Source organism: Candoia aspera, chromosome 1, assembly GCF_035149785.1.
Source record: "Candoia aspera isolate rCanAsp1 chromosome 1, rCanAsp1.hap2, whole genome shotgun sequence".
NCBI lineage: Eukaryota > Metazoa > Chordata > Lepidosauria > Squamata > Boidae > Candoia > Candoia aspera.
In genome coordinates, this window is record NC_086153.1 from 277881581 (window position 1) to 277897075 (window position 15495).

Consider the following 15495-nt stretch of genomic DNA (forward strand, 5'->3'; position numbering starts at 1 on the left):
ATAAGCACCAAGAAAGTCTGTTTCTTCTTTCTGTAGAAAGCCTCTCTCAGGGTACAAAAACTTTTTAAAAGGCAATAAATTGGATGTTTAAGAAATGGGGTACCTGGACTTATTGTCCCTTTAAGGGCTGTAGTGAGGCTCGGAAATGGTGATGTCCCAGCCTCCTGGCAAAGTCTTACTGGTTGATTGCGCACACCATTCATGATCTCCTAGCTGCAACTTGCCGTCTGGAGAACGAATGGGTCAATTCCAAGCATTTTCCTTGATCTGGGAAAACACTCTGGGCTACAGAAGAAACCAGCCTGTGCTCGGAAAAACTGCCACAATGCCAGTTCTGCCTATGGAGCTTGCAGGCAAAGCTGCTCAGTCCACCATATTCCCACCAGAATCCCCAGACATCATCATTTTCCAAGCCACGTTGTAGCCTTAAAAGGACACTAAGACCGGCCACCCCATTTCTAAATCACCCAATTTATATTTCTTTTAAGTATGCATACCATAAGAGGCTTTCTGCAGCAAGGAGAAGTGGGCTGTCTTGCTGCTTATCATTATTTTTGGGATTAATTTTAAAAAAAATTCTTTTTAAGTTTTGGATTTTGTTTTCCCTTCAAATATTAAGGAGGATTGAGAGTAAATAATTGCCTCCCTTTTATTATTTTTGTACTAAATTGAAGATATTAGCATTTTCCTACACATTCAATTGGCTGTTTTGAACTTTCAGTTTTCTGCCTCTACTTTCCCTGGGGAACTGTCTGCTATCTCACTTTCACTTGTGTAAACACATTCCAGAATTCTTTCATATCTTTGACTTTCGCTGGTTAAGCTCCTAGGGGGTGCCATAATCTACTGCATGAGACATGGAGGATTTTAAATAGACTTTCTCAGACTTCCACCAAAATTTTAAACAGATTTTTTCTGACTCCTACTGTCAGGACCAGGCCTGCCTCTGACTCGGATTCAGTTTCACTTTCTGAATCAGAGGAGGAATTAGAAACTTAATGTGCTGGAGTTGGAGAAACAAAACTCCAGCATGACTCAGCAGAGTGGGAAGAATCCATGACACTGATTGGGCAAGATCTGGAGGGGGATTTGAATACGCCAATCAGCGCACGCCATAGATGCGCTGAAAAGTTCATGAAGAAGGCAGCCCGATTGGCTGCAGGAGACTCCAAGTGTGCCAAGGAATGGGATAAAAGGCAGCAGCGCAGACAGCGTGCTGCTGGAGACAACCGATCCTCTAGACCTGCAGCTTCAGAAGAAGATTCCCTACCAACATCAGAAGCGGCTTCTGCGATCGATGAAGAAGCAGAGCCAGACTGGAATTCTGAAGAAGGGAGCTTCACACCCACTGCATTTGAGGAACAAACATCGCCCAAGTCCAGCAGCCAGCACCTTGCCTCCAGCTTCGAGAGCTCATGTTGCCTTCAGCAGAGCAACCAAGCCGAGGGTTTTTCACACTGCCGCCCATCAGCAGTTTACTATAGCTGCTCTTCGCAAACTCCTGCGAATTTCGGGGTGAGTTGCTCACCTTGCTCAGGATCTGAGTTCATAGCACACACGGTGCTTCCAGCCAAACCCAGCCTAGTTCCGAGTTCCAAGCCTTGCTTCAGGTCTCCTGCCCAGCGAATTCAGTCCAGTCCGGTGATTCCAGCCAAGTTCAGCTTAATTCTGAGTTTCAAGCCTTGCTCCAAGTCTCCTGCCCAGCGAATCCAGCCTAGTCTGAGGCTTCCAGCTGAGTCAAGCCTAATCCCAAGTTCCAGGTCTCCTGTCCAGTGATTCCACTCCAGTCCAGGATTTCCAGCCGAGTTGAGTTCTGAGTTCCAACCCTTGCTTTGAGTCTTTTGCCAAGAGAATCCAGCCCAGTCTGGGGCTCCCAGCTGAGTCTAGCCCAGTGCTAGGTTCCAAGTCTAGCTCCTACCCATCTTCTCCAGAGATCCGGTTCAGTCGGGTGATTCCAGCCGTCCAATCTTGCTCTGTGTTCGAGTTCTGTGCCCGAGATTCCATGTTCTTCAGTTTGTTGATCGTAGCCTTGCATCCTGGTCCATCGAGTTTGCCATTCTGTGCCGTGTAGTTCCAGAATTACTCCAGTTCGAGATCTGCTGTCTCCAGTCCTCATGTTCCAGTGGGATTCCAGTTTCCTCCCAGATAATACCTAGTGCTGCCTTGCTATATTGTCTAGCCTTGATTACTCCAGTCTCCAGTAAGTCTTATTTAAGGACTTATTGATTGTAAATAGTTCTTAATAAAGAGTTTTATTGAGAATTGATCTGGTGCATGGTCTGAACAGGACACCTACCAAGTTTTTATGCAAGGCATTCAGGACATTGTGGAAAATATGAGGCCTAAAATGTGTCATCTGGTTGGCGATGTTGTGAATGAAACTGTCGAATTTAATAGTGAGAGAAATGTTTCTTCTAAGAGTGAGATTGGGATTTCTGTTGAAATGCCGGCTGAAGATTGGATAGTCAAGTTGGAGAAATTTAAGAGAGAGAGCGAGTTGGAAGCCACAAGTGAAATTGATCTTCTGGTGGAACGCCATGGAAATGGGGTTATTATGTATGGGAGGTCTCTTGAAGAGAAGTCAGAGTTTTTGAGCGGGGCAGTCGGGCTGTTTGATTTTTTTAAGAGAAAAGCTCTGTGCCCATTGTGGGGATGTGTAAATGCTTTGGTTTATTTTGAAGTGGAATAAGGGTTTAAGAATATTTATCTGGATTGCTTTTAGGGTTTGGCTGATTTCATTTATTTAACGATTTGGATTAAGATTTTTAAGGTATAATTAAAAATAAATAAATATCTATTTGGGTGGTTTGGGGTTTAATATGATTAAGATTATTACAATTATTGTATTATCAAGTACAATGGCAGACAATTTATATGTTTTTTAGTTTGATCTTTATTATAGTAGACAGAAATGTATAGAATAGTAGTAGGAAGGAAATAATTAAATAAATGTTATCTTTGGGTGGGGGAGTTGATTAGGAGGTTTATATATATATATATATATATATATTCTTTTAATATAAGGGGAGGGAGTAACTGTATTTAGTGATTTTTATTATAGAAATAATGTGATTTTGGTTTAATATGGATATAGTGCTGTTTTGGATGTCTTCATCCCAGATCACTTCCCTTATATTTCTTGTGATTTTTACAGAGACTCTTAATGCAAAAAGTGGGATCAAGTACACTTTGATATCTTACTGTTCAAATTTGTTTCCATACAGTATACTCTCCAGATTTCTGTCCCAAGATGTGACTCACCACATTGCAGAGATGGAGACAGTCCTGGACAAGGGTTGGCATTCTTTACAGTCAGATATAAACTCTAGAGTATGCCTGTTTTCTAGCTGCAATATTGTTTAAATTTCTCAGTGCTTACACACGGAGCTTTAATAGAAGAAACTATGGCTCCAGTTAGAGATTCTTCCTTTTGCACCTCTGCCTTATCTTTTGATGACTTCTTAGCCTTTGGCTAAAATAAAATTTAATTCAGAGAGGCCCCACCCTGGCAGTAACTTCTGTAGCAACAGTCTATTTGCTTTTTGAAAAAGTGTTTATCTGAAAGAGAAGCAAAACTTTCCCAACTGAGTTCTTTCATGTCTGTAGGGTCTCAGCGCCAGCTTTTAAAAACAGGAAAACTGTGGAGGAGCTTTTGAGGCAGAAAGGGTTAAATGAAATCCAACTCTCCTTTTCCTGTGCTGTAAAGGATTAGTAACCAAACAGAAGCTCGAGGCAAGGCAGAGTGTCAGAGCCACTGACGGAGCTCCAAGTCTGGGAAGCTCTGGGTTCTTGGTCCTGTCACACTCCAGAAGTGGCATCTCTGCACTTGGCCCTCATCGACAAGCAGACCCCAGCATCAGGTAAGGGTGAGCTTTGGATTACAGACTACATTTTGGCGCCTCTCACTGTCCACTCCTTGTTTAATCAGTTTGAGCAAAGTTTCAAAAATTAGAAGCGAAAGTGTGTCATGCAAAGGGAGAACATTTAGTGATAAATGTCATGGTTTTTGGCAAGCGGAGAAGCAGGGATGTTTACATGTGAAATTAACTCACAGTTAACTCATTGGAGCCCCATTTCTTCTAACATAGCCTAAAGCTGTGATTTTTCAATGGGGAGCAGGTAGACTTGCTTCTTTCATATCAGATATCATCCTTCCACCCTTGAACAGAAAAGGCTGCATATACGTTCAGTTTATACATTCAGTAGAGTTTACATACACGGGTTGGGATTGAGAGTGCTTGTTTACAAGTGGATTACTTGGCTTTCTCTCTGCACCTGCTTTCTCTCCATTCTGTGTGCTTTGGAAAAGGGACGTTCATACAGCAGCCACAGGAATAACCAGACATTCCCGTGAACGCCAGAAGCCAAACAAGCTTTGTTCAGCACAAGGCAAGCAGCTGTGGATGACACAAATCGTGGTGGTTGCCATTGGCTGCTGAAAGAATCATGTTGCTACAGGCTCACGTAGTTGTGGGAACAATTCCACAAATTATTTGGAGCAGTGTACGTGCGTGCTTGATCCTGTAAACAGTTTTGGGGATTTGGTTTCTCTCTCTCTCTCTCTCTCTCTCTCTCTCTCTCTCTTTCTCTCTTTTGGATGGGAAAAAAATTAAGTGTTTGGCAGGCTTTGCAGGATCATGATTTGCATACTTGGGATCTTTATTTATATATTTATCCATGTATCCAAAGTCTATTCAGGGCCAACACACAGAATGCATTCAATTGCAATGTCACAATTATGAAGGTTTTCTTCATCTGCCTTTTCAAGTGGTACCCGGACCTTGCCCTGTTGGAAAAGAGAACCTCTGCCATAAATACAGTTGTGTGGCTTGAGGCTTCCCACCTGTGCTTGAAGCATCTTGTTGACCAAACATATTGCCTTCATGGGTTGGGTGTCAAAATTCAGTCAATATCTGGTCAATGGGTGACTAATACATGCTACTATCCAATGACCTGATGGAACAGAAAATATTTTCACCTTTTTACATCTTCTCTGGTCACTCCTTACAACATGTCCTCTGGCTTTATCTCCCCAGAATGGGTGGTGAAGCATTCTATGCTCTGATGGGACCTGTTGGCTATACCAGATTAAAACAGGAAGGATCAGCTAAAGACAGTTTGAATGCTGGTCTGTAGACAAGTTAAGGCCAGTATAGTCTGATTAGGACAGGACACTGGGGTTGCCAGTTCAGTCTGGTAGCCAAAGTAAACCAGAAATAAGAAAATGGCCACAAAGAAATTCCCTGTCTTGAAAGTTACTTGTGAGATGTGGCAATCCAACAGCTGTATCTGGAATGCTGAAGAAGCTACATTTTCAGGGAGGGTTCAGCGGTCAAAGCATATGCACTGCAGGCAAAGTGTTAGTTTAGGTTCTGGCATCCTGGTATAGCAAAGCAGGGAGAGAGGGATATGCTATTTCCTGTCTCAAGGATCTGGAGAGAAACTGCTGGTCAATAAAGAACAGCCTTCTCTAATCTGGTATTCTCCAAATATATTGGACCTTAGTTTTCACAAGTTCCATGCTAACAGGTAATAATAGGCATTCAAATCTGGCATCTAGAGAGCACTAAAAGCTGCTTCAATAACACTGAGCTAAAGGGATGATAACCTGACCGGGCACAAGCCTGCTTCTAACATTTCCATGAAATGCCAAGCATTCCTGTTATGTTAATTAAAGTTATATTGTAAGTTGCCTTTTCCATGGTTATGTTGATAAGCTAGATGCCTCCCTTGTTCCCCTTATTTTTCACAATCTTCGGTTCAGGGAGGAAGGGTAAAGCAACAAGGTGACCTTATTTCGCTGAGCAATCCATTGTAGGTTGCTACTTTGCCAATTGCTAAGGAGAGTGGAAGAGATTTTCTGTGACTTCCTGGTCTATCCATCACCCACAGGCTACAGATTGTTGCATTATGTTCCTGCAGCTTTTAAATATCAAGCTTCTTTTCTTCACTATATTGCTCTGTTTATATTATTTTTGCAATCTTTGGTCTAGCTTATCATCATAACCATGGAAGCCTTTGGCTGAAAAGGCAACATACAATATAACTTTAATAGAAGCAGATCAAAGGAGGGCGTGGTAGGGCTGTGCTATGAAACAGGAGGAGAGCTGATTTTCGCTGTGGAATCTCCCCTGCCCAGGAGTTGTATATGGGACGTTTGAACACTCGTTTAGTGCTTAATAATCGCTCACAAGTGCAGGGGAGGTATATAAACTGGGTCCCTCTCCTACATCACTGCACAATGTCCATCCTCATAGCACTTATCAGCTATTATTTGGGCAGTTTTTAAACAGAGATTTAGCTCTGCTGGAAAGAGTGCTAAACTGGGGTTTAAAACTAGGCTGCCTGCCAGCTGACAGGTATTATGGGAGACAAGAGGAGAAATGGAAGGCACTGTCCTGCATTGGGCAACCCATGCCTGTCACCTGTTGTTGGGTTGCTTTTAAACAGGGGGTTAATGCTCTGTCAAAAGCACTATGTCAAGCCCATGTTTCAAAATAGTCTGACCTAATGATTGGCAGCTCCCCCCCCACCCCCCACACCTGTCATTTGGAAGTCAAGCAAAACCTGGAGCAAATTTTGACAGATGGCTAAAAGCCTTGGACTGGGTATCTGTCAAAATTCCTCCCTGCCTTTATTCCATGTTAAGGAGAGTGACAGTTTCGCCACTGGTTGATATTATTTGGTGGGAGGGAAGGGAAACAAAGGGTCTGTCTCATGACTTTGTGAAGATGCTATCCACCAGTCCTTAAATCAGCATAACTATGCCAGCATAGAATTTGATGCTCCCCCCCTCCCCTGTAATTCCTGTCCTACCAGGCAGGTCAGCAAATGGTGCTGTCATTCTTGGTATATTAAGGACAGAGGTTGGTAGACTCCCCTGTCTTCATTTCCCTCTCCTTCCACCAAGCATCTCCAGCCATCAGAAAACATCCACCAATCCACCAAGGGATGGGAAGGAAGTGAATTTGGGCAGATGGCTAGACTGTTGGGATTAGCCATCTGTCAAAACTTGCTTTTGTTTGGCACAGGTGCATTCAAATGGAGCCTGACTACCAACTGGTATCAGCTGATAGTTGGAGTAATTTTTGACACAGTTTTAGAACTATTCAAGAAAAGCATTAAACCCATATTTAAAACAGACTGAGCAACTACTGACAGATGTGGGAAGGGTTGGGCTGCTGCTTGAACAGATGCAGATTTTCAAGCGCAAAGACCTAGCAGGCACTGGATTATTCTGCTGTCCAAACTGGAACATTCCTGGAGGACAATGACCACAATAGCATAAAGCAGGCATAGGTGCTGGGCTGATCCCACCCCTTAGAGTATGCTTGACTGCACCACCGAAGTATGGTTGGTGAAGCATGTTAAGTTGCCATGCTTGTTACTTGTCTAAGGGACAAGAAACTAACTGGATCAGGTTGGGTTGGGCAAAAAAAAGAGTTTGTCAGGGCATGCTCATGCCAGGGCATGCTCATGCCAGGTTAGGTGTAAATGGGAGAAGGCTCACAGCTCAGGGAATCCACTGATAGATTTCCTTAGCGTGCCCTCCACAGACTTAGTAAGAATGCCACCATTTGGCAGAAGCATCTCTGTGGCAGGACAGGGACTGGTTGTGGTGGTAGCAAATTTTCTGCAAGAATAGTTTTCAATTGGTAAAAGGATGTATGGATAAACTCTAAAGGTGTTGGAGGAAAAGCATTTGTATATATGAATGTTCCTGAGAGTGAGAATCTAATCTGAGTAATGATTATTTAAGCAGGTTTTATATCTATAGCAGAAAAGAGGATGTACATGATAGGGATAGGTAAAGCTATCTTAGCTAGCTACCAGGAGGAGAGTCAGCTTTCTTAGGAAGTTCAGGAGCTCTCTTCATGCTCAAGCCTACGATCTTCTTCTTGTCATCTGCGACTCAGTGAGACATATTTGATCACACATGATCATCCTAGGCAAATCCTAATCTGCTTTTAAAGACATTTTACCAAACAGGATGCGCTAAGAAATTTTATCAGATAATCACTAGGTGGTTAATACATCACACTAAACTATGGTTTCCTTTACCCATGGGTTGTTGAACAAACTATAGTGAGTTGGGTCATAGTGAATGCTAAACTATAAACTGTGATTTATAGACAACAATGGATAGTTTCACACATTATGCTAGGTTAAAACCAAATAGATATGAATGCAGTACAATGTGTGAACTCAGCCAATACTTCCTCTTGCAGTTGGACTCTGATCTACTATCAGATCCCCAACTTCTATGAAAATTTTCATGTAAGTGGGAAGTGGAACTCATATCTGATATGGTTGTTACTTATTAGAGTGACTTAATAACACAACCTGATCTCATGAATCCAGTTGGGATCACGATAGTATCAGCCACCTCATCCATGTTGTCTGTATGCTGTGCTGAAAATCATGGTCACCTAAAAGTTTCTCTGAACATATGCAGGCCCCAACTCAGTGCAATCATTACACTACAACATGCACAAATGTGTGTATGAGTGCATGCACACACAAGCAGACAAACATTGTGACAGTGATGCCTACATGTGGAAGTCAGACATATGGCACAAGACCAAACAGCATTTCGTCCTGTTATACATAGTGTCACCATGTGTTGTAAATGACTCGATGGCAACTAATGACAACAACAACACAGATATTATAGTTAAATTGATTGCTAATCTAGAATTTTTATAAGAGTGTAGGGATATGTTTCTGTTGTTGTGCATGGGATGCAATGCATTCATACCAATACATTGGCAATACGTCCAACTTCTATAGAAAAACAGTAAATGGAGCAAAGGATAAACATTCTCCTCTGGGCTGGTCTTTTAATTCAGATTGGGCAATCAAACAAATGCCCTGGGGGAAACCAACACATGACTCCACACTCCTTAGGATGTGGTCCTTAATGATGGTCCATAGGAACAGAGGTCTACCAATAAGTCATCATTAACTTATGGAACACCCTGAAAATGACCCTTGGTCATTTTTTTAATTATTCAGTATACTCTGGTTACACTTAGCACATGAAAAGGCACAACATGATGACAAAACTTTAATCCATTTAGGACAACAAAGAACTTCAAAGTGGCCCCACACTTCTAAAAATGTGAACATCTTTTTCACTTAACAAATTAGCTCTTTGGGAATGCTTTTCCTGCATTCACTGGTTGAATTCACATATGCAAATCCATGGTTTATTTTACCACAGTAGAACAAGGTATATATTGGGTTCGTACATTGTGATAAGCCATTATATAGCTTGTTTGGTTTTGGTGGGTTTCATGAAATCAGTCATTATGGCATGGTCTGGTATAATATGTAAAGCCAACCAGTTGTGACTTTCCACAAACTATAGTTAAGCAGACTCCAGAGATAAACGCAGGCTACTATATGCTGTTTCATCATTCATGGTATCCTATGAATTGAATTTTATGATCATGTAGAAAATTATTTTTGGTACTTGTGTTTCCAGAACTTTTCAGTGGGGCAGAAGGTCTTAGCACTTCAGTAGATTTATATCTGATTTACATGATAGTATTAACAAAATGTCTTCAGCAAAGGATCGTTACCTTGTCGTGGTGCTGGAGCTTGAGCACCTCAATGATGCCATGAGCTAAACCGTGAAGGGCCACCCAAGACGGGAAGGTCATGACAGAGAGGTCAGACTAAATGCGATCCCTGGGGAAGGTAATGGCAACCCACCTCAGTATTCTTGCCGTGAAAACTAAATGGATCAGTACAACCAGAGATATGTCGGTATACCATCGGAAGATGAGACCCCCAGGTCGGAAGATGGTCAAAATGCTACTGGGGAGGAACAGAGGATGAGCTCAACTAGCCCCAGACGTGATGACGCAGCTAGCTCAAAGCCGAAAGGACGGCTAGCGGCCGACGGTGCTGGTGGTGAACGGCGAATCCGATGTTCTAAGGATCAACACACCATCGGAACCTGGAATGTAAGATCTATGAGCCAGGGCAAGTTGGATGTGGTTATTGGTGAGATGTCAAGATTAAAGATAGACATTTTGGGCGTCAGTGAACTGAAATGGACTGGAATGGGCCACTTCACATCAAATGACCACCAGATCTACTACTGCGGACAAGAGGACCACAGAAGAAATGGAGTAGCCTTCATAATTAATAGTAAAGTGGCTAAAGCAGTGCTCGGATACAACCCAAAAAACGACAGAATGATCTCAATTCGAATTCAGGGCAAGCCATCTAACATCACAGTGATCCAAATATACGCCCCAACCACAAATGCTGAAGAAGCTGAAGTAGAGCAGTTCTATGAGGATCTGCAGCACCTACTGGACAACACGCCTAAAAGAGATGTTATTTTCATCACAGGAGACTGGAATGCTAAGGTGGGCAGTCAAATGACACCTCGAATTACAGGTAAGTATGGCCTGGGAGAACAAAACGAAGCAGGACGCAGGCTGATAGAATTTTGCCAAGACAATTCACTCTGCATAACAAACACTCTCTTCCAACAACCTAAGAGACGGCTTTATACATGGACTTCACCAGATGGACAACACCGAAATCAGATTGATTACATCCTTTGCAGCCAAAGGTGGCGGACATCTGTACAGTCGGTAAAAACAAGGCCTGGAGCTGACTGTAGTTCAGATCACGAACTTCTTCTTGCACAATTTAGGATCAGACTAAAGAGATTAGGGAAGACCCACAGATCAGCTAGATATGAGCTCACTAATATTCCTAAGGAATATGCAGTGGAGGTGAAGAATAGATTTAAGGGACTGGACTTAGTAGATAGGGTCCCGGAAGAACTCTGGACAGAAGTTGGCAGCATTGTTCAGGAGGCTACATCCCAAAGAAAGAGAAAACCAAGAAGGCAAAATGGCTGTCTGCTGAGACACTAGAAGTAGCCCAAGAAAGAAGGAAAGCAAAAGGCAACAGTGATAGGGGGAGATATGCCCAATTAAATGCAAAATTCCAGAGGTTAGCCAGAAGAGATAAGGAATTATTTTTAAACAAGCAATGCGCAGAAGTGGAAGAAGACAATAGAATAGGAAGGACAAGAGACCTCTTCCAGAAAATTAGAAACATTGGAGGTAAATTCCAGGCAAAAATGGGTATGATCAAAAACAAAGATGGCAAGGACCTAACAGAAGAAGAAGAGATCAAGAAAAGGTGGCAAGAATATACGGAAGACCTGTATAGGAAGGATAACAATATCGGGGATAGCTTTGACAGTGTGGTCGGTGAGCTAGAGCCAGACATCCTGAAGAGTGAGGTTGAGTGGGCCTTAAGAAGCATTGCTAATAACAAGGCAACAGGAAACGACGGCATCCCAGCTGAACTGTTCAAAATCTTGCAAGATGATGCTGTCAAGGTAATGCATGCTATATGCCAGCAAATTTGGAAAACACAAGAATGGCCATCAGACTGGAAAAAATCAACTTATATCCCCATACCAAAAAAGGGAAACACTAAAGAATGTTCAAACTATCGAACAGTGGCACTCATTTCACATGCCAGTAAGGTAATGCTCAAGATCCTGCAAGGTAGACTTCATCAGTTCATGGAGCGAGAATTGCCAGATGTACAAGCTGGGTTTAGAAAAGGCAGAGGAACTAGGGACCAAATTGCCAATATCCGCTGGATAATGGAAAAAGCCAGGGAGTTTCAGAAAAACATCTATTTCTGTTTTATTGACTATTCTAAAGCCTTTGACTGTGTGGACCATAACAAATTGTGGCAAGTCCTTAGTGGTATGGGGATACCAAGTCATCTTGTATGCCTCCTGAAGAATCTGTATAACGACCAAGTAGCAACAGTAAGAACAGACCACGGAACAACAGACTGGTTTAAGATTGGGAAAGGAGTACGGCAGGGCTGTATACTCTCACCCTACCTATTCAACTTGTATGCAGAACACATCATGCGACAAGCTGGCCTTGAGGAATCCAAGGCTGGAGTTAAAATCTCTGGAAGAAACATTAACAATCTCAGATATGCAGATGATACCACTTTGATGGCTGAAAGTGAAGAGGAACTGAGGAGCCTTATGATGAAGGTGAAAGAAGAAAGTGCAAAAGCTGGTTTGCAGCTAAACCTCAAAAAAACCAAGATTATGGCAACCAGCTTGATTGATAACTGGCAAATAGAGGGAGAAAATGTAGAAGCAGTGAAAGACTTTGTATTCCTAGGCGCAAAGATTACTGCAGATGCTGACTGCAGTCAGGAAATCAGAAGACGCTTAATCCTTGGAAGAAGAGCAATGACAAATCTCGATAAAATAGTTAAGAGCAGAGACATCACACTGACAACAAAGGCCCGCATAGTTAAAGCAATGGTGTTCCCTGTAGTAACATATGGCTGCGAGAGCTGGACCATAAGGAAGGCTGAGCGAAGGAAGATCGATGCTTTTGAACTGTGGTGTTGGAGGAAAATTCTGAGAGTGCCTTGGACTGCAAGAAGATCCAACCAGTCCATCCTCCAGGAAATCAAGCCAGACTGCTCACTTGAGGGAATGATATTAAAGGCAAAACTGAAATACTTCGGCCACATAATGAGAAGACAGGACACCCTGGAGAAGATGCTGATGCTAGGGAGAGTGGAAGGCAAAAGGAAGAGGGGCCGACCAAGGGCAAGATGGATGGATGATATTCTAGAGGTGACGGACTCGTCCCTGGGGGAGCTGGGGGTGTTGACGACCGACAGGAAGCTCTGGCGTGGGCTGGTCCATGAAGTCACGAAGAGTCGGAAGCGACTAAACGAATAAACAACAACAACAATTAACAAAATGTAAATCCTACTTTGTATGGTATCTGTCACTTGGTGACTAAAGAGATCCTCTCAATCCATTTGTGTTTCCCATGTTTTGGCATTTCTTGTTTAGACAGGGATTCCTCTGGTCAAGTTCTAGTTTTAGAAGCAGATGAAGCTACCTGAATAGAAATACAGTAGATCAATGATAAAAAAGAAAGGGTGTTGTTTTGCTCAGTGCCAGATGTGAAAGTAACATTATATAATTTCTGAGGGCTTGCACCAGATATCTCCATTCTCACTTTTTAAGTTAACAAACCCTAATACCTAGACTTGAATTCTGCTGACTGCACCAATTGTCCACTGCAGGCTACAAAGCACCTTCAGTGCCTCTTGTTTCTTTTATTCAGAGACTCAGACATGTAGAAAGAAATGTATGTTTCTTTTATTTTAGTTCACTTTCTGAACTAAAAGCTCCATTCACTCACACATTCACATACCCATTCATACTTATACAACTCAGTTTAGCTGGCCAGGCCAGGTATGCATTCCAGAAGAACTGAGGCAGAATATCCACAATGCATAATACCTCATTCCGTGTGAAGGTTCCCAAGGACTTGTTGTTGTTTATTCGTTTAGTCGCTTCCGACTCTTCGTGACTTCATGGACCAGCCCACGCCAGAGCTTCCTGTCGGTCGTCAACACCCCCAGCTCCCCCAGGGACGAGTCCGTCACATCTAGAATATCATCCATCCATCTTGCCCTTGGTCGGCCCCTCTTCCTTTTGCCTTCCACTCTCCCTAGCATCAGCATCTTCTCCAGGGTGTCCTGTCTTCTCATTATGTGGCCAAAGTATTTCAGTTTTGCCTTTAATATCATTCCCTCCAGTGAGCAGTCTGGCTTTATTTCCTGGAGGATGGACTGGTTTGATCTTCTTGCAGTCCAAGGCACTCTCAGAATTTTCCTCCAACACCACAGTTCAAAAGCATCGATCTTCCTTCGCTCAGCCTTCCTTATGGTCCAGCTCTCACAGCCATATGTTACTACAGGGAACACCATTGCTTTAACTATGCGGGCCTTTGTTGTCAGTGTGATGTCTCTGCTCTTGACTATTTTATTGAGATTTGTCATTGCTCTTCTCCCAAGGATTAAGCGTCTTCTGATTTCCTGACTGCAGTCAGCATCTGCAGTAATCTTTGCACCTAGGAATACAAAGTCTTTCACTGCTTCTACATTTTCTCCCTCTATTTGCCAGTTATCAATCAAGCTGGTTGCCATAATCTTGGTTTTTTTGAGGTTTAGCTGCAAACCAGCTTTTGCACTTTCTTCTTTCACCTTCATCATAAGGCTCCTCAGTTCCTCTTCGCTTTCAGCCATCAGAGTGGTATCATCTGCATATCTGAGATTGTTAATGTTTCTTCCAGAGATTTTAACTCCAGCCTTGGATTCCTCAAGGCCAGCTTGTCGCATGATGTGTTCTGCATACAAGTTGAATAGGTAGGGTGAGAGGATACAGCCCTGCCGTACTCCTTTCCCAATCTTAAACCAGTCCGTTGTTCCGTGGTCTGTTCTTACTGTTGCTACTTGGTCGTTATACAGATTCTTCAGGAGGCATACAAGATGACTTGGTATCCCCATACCACTAAGAACTTGCCACAATTTGTTATGGTCCACACAGTCAAAGGCTTTAGAATAGTCAATAAAACAGAAATAGATGTTTTTCTGAAACTCCCTGGCTTTTTCCATTATCCAGCGGATATTGGCAATTTGGTCTCTAGTTCCTCTGCCTTTTCTAAACCCAGCTTGTACATCTGGCAATTCTCGCTCCATGAACTGCTGAATTCTACCTTGCAGGATTTTGAGCATTTCCTTACTGGCATGTGAAATGAGTGCCACTGTTCGATAGTTTGAACATTCTTTAGTGTTTCCCTTTTTTGGTATGGGGATATAAGTAGATTTTTTCCAGTCTGATGGCCATTCTTGTGTTTTCCAAATTTGCTGGCATATAGCATGCATTACCTTGACAGCATCATCTTGCAAGATTTTGAACAGTTCAGCTGGGATGCCGTCGTCTCCTGTTGCCTTGTTATTAGCAATGCTTCTTAAGGCCCACTCAACCTCACTCTTCAGGATGTCTGGCTCTAGCTCACCGACCACACTGTCAAAGCTATCCCCGATATTGTTATCCTTCCTATACAGGTTTTCTGTATATTCTTGCCACCTTTTCTTGATCTCTTCTTCTTCTGTTAGGTCCTTGCCATCTTTGTTTTTGATCATACCCATTTTTGCCTGGAATTTACCTCCAATGTTTCTAATTTTCTGGAAGAGGTCTCTTGTCCTTCCTATTCTATTGTCTTCTTCCACTTCCGCGCATTGCTTGTTTAAAAATAATTCCTTATCTCTTCTGGCTAACCTCTGGAATTTTGCATTTAATTGGGCATATCTCCCCCTATCACTGTTGCCTTTTGCTTTCCTTCTTTCTTGGGCTACTTCTAGTGTCTCAGCAGACAGCCATTTTGCCTTCTTGGTTTTCTCTTTCTTTGGGATGTATTTTGTTGCCGCCTCCTGAACAATGCTGCCAACTTCTGTCCAGAGTTCTTCCGGGACCCTATCTACTAAGTCCAGTCCCTTAAATCTATTCTTCACCTCCACTGCATATTCCTTAGGAATATTAGTGAGCTCATATCTAGCTGATCTGTGGGTCTTCCCTAATCTCTTTAGTCTGATCCTAAATTGTGCAAGAAG

General features: G+C 42.7%; 1 protein-coding gene across 2 annotated transcripts in view; it reads left to right on the forward strand.

Moving 5' to 3' along the window:
• Positions 1-3734: 3734 nt before the first annotated feature.
• PAPLN (papilin, proteoglycan like sulfated glycoprotein) overlaps positions 3735-15495 on the forward strand; it is a 102519-nt gene continuing 90758 nt past the window's right edge. For both annotated transcript variants that reach the window (XM_063289861.1, XM_063289862.1), the window contains exon 1: positions 3735-3860. The gene's annotated coding sequence lies outside the window, so the exon portion shown is untranslated. The remainder of the gene's footprint in view (positions 3861-15495) is intronic.